Below are 2,113 nucleotides of genomic sequence, written 5' to 3' on the forward strand. Positions count from 1 at the left end.
AGACCAGCATCTATCGATCAACTCACTTAACCAAACTCGATTATCAAGACATTTATTTCATTGCCATCTGTATGATATTTCCATGCATAAATTAGCTGCCATTTTGAGAATACAAGAAATGCACATGAAGACATTGTGTTTAAAGTTTATGCCACCATTTAATTAGATTTCTGTTAGTCTGCACGTAAAGTCCATCACCTGCCGTGATCTGTTACAATTAACACCCTTTCTAGCAAAAAAATATTGCAATCACAGCTTTGCAATTTCAATTTGTTTAGCTTCAGCAGTTTTTTAGGTTGGGTTTAGATTTTTGACATTAATTTTCACAACATTGCCACTTTAGTTTTAGTTTACTTTAGAGATACAGCATGGAAACATGCCCTTCAGCCACCGGGTCCAGGACAACCATCGATCACCCGTTCGCACTAATCCTATGTTATCCCACTTTTGCATCCACTCCCTGGACTCCAAAGAAATTTAGAGAGGCCAATTAACCTACAAACCCACACGTCTTTGGGACGTGGAAGGAGACCGCAGCATCCAGAGGACAGGAACGCGGTCACAGGGAGAAGGTGCAAACTCCACACAGACAGCACATATGGTCAGAATTAAACCCGTCTCTGAAACTATGAGGCAGCAGCTCTATCAGCTGCTTCACTGTGCTGCCCTAAATATTTTGTTTATTATTTAACCACAAATTTTGCAGTTGAAAATTCCACATTTGGAACATCACAGGCATCAGCACACCCGATGTGTAAAAGGATAGCCTCATCCTGGGACATCCTGCCTTTTTGATCACGCTCCTTCGCCAGCCAAGTAACTTGTTCTGGAGACTCATATTGGAGGATATAACTTCTCTCTGTCTGTCTTATCAAATCCTTTAATGATTTTAAGTACCTCAATTAGATCTTCACTTAATCTTTTCTATTCAGAGACTATCGACGTCTACACTTCAAAAGGGTACTTTTTAACTGTGGAGCTCTTTGGGATATCTGACCTGTCTCTGAGCCTCTTGGCTGTCAGGTTGAAAGAAATACATGTTGGCAAATTTTGGATCATCGAAATTTGCTTGAGCACAATAGAAGTTTTTTTTACCATTCCAGCAGGTGCATGAAATTGAAAATGATAAGATGAAGAGTTGAGTTCAAGTTTTTTTAGTGTGTATGAAGCCACAAAGTATAATGCTGCATCAGAGTGCAGCCCAATCGATAGAGATTGTTTAACCATTCCACTAAATGGCTTCCATAAACTTCCCAAAGAAGTATCTGTTTAGTTGCCAAAAGGAATGTAATCCAATAGGAAGAAGACAATGTTACTTAAACATAATAATTCAATATAATTACACATAATGTTCCTGGTTTCTAAGCTCCTTTGACAATTCGAAGACCTGGAGAAGGTCTTTATGAGATAATCTAGTTGCCTGTCAGGTTGTAAGCATCGAAAAAGCCACAAATTATCCCCTTAGGAAAGGTCCATTTAAATTAAAAAACATTAATTAATATAACAAAAAGATAATCTTGCCTTCTGTTTGAAAGGCATATGTCAGAACAGTTTTTCTTATCTGCACACGATGTTTGTAAACATACTACAAATCTTTGTTGCTATAATTCCCAGAAAGATAAAGATAATGTTTCTGACTTCAACTCGTGTTTTCTTAGTGTCAAATATTCCAGTAGTATTTATGTCTCATAGGTATATTATAATTTTACTGTGATGATCCAGCTCCCGTGAGGGCGGCCCGGCGCGGGGACGGTGCTCCGGTGGCTGAGGCGGCGTTCTGGCGGCGGTGACCTGAATCCGGGGCTCGGCTGCGGGCCAGCAGGCGACATCGTCGGGAGCTCGCAGGTCACAGGCTGGTGCCTGTTTTCCGGAGCTCCCGCGGCAACAGCTGCGTCCGCTGGACTGGAGGGCGGCAGCTTCGACCACCCCGGGCTGCGGAGCTTGAACCGGCCCGTTAGCGGAGCTCGGTGAGCCGCGGGACTGACTTACCATCGCCCGGTGGGGTATCGCCTCAGCGCAGAGGGAGAAGAGGAGGGAAGAGACAGTAACCCTAAGATTTTTGCCTCCATCACAGTGAGGAGGTGCCTGGTGAACTCACTGTGGTGGATGTTAA

The 2,113-nt window shown here is 42.9% G+C and overlaps 1 pseudogene; it reads right to left on the reverse strand.

The window, feature by feature from the left end:
* Positions 1-670: 670 nt before the first annotated feature.
* Positions 671-824, reverse strand: LOC116978843 (annotated as a pseudogene).
* Positions 825-2,113: the final 1,289 nt, after the last annotated feature.

Source organism: Amblyraja radiata, chromosome 11, assembly GCF_010909765.2.
Source record: "Amblyraja radiata isolate CabotCenter1 chromosome 11, sAmbRad1.1.pri, whole genome shotgun sequence".
In the NCBI taxonomy this organism is placed as follows: domain Eukaryota; kingdom Metazoa; phylum Chordata; class Chondrichthyes; order Rajiformes; family Rajidae; genus Amblyraja; species Amblyraja radiata.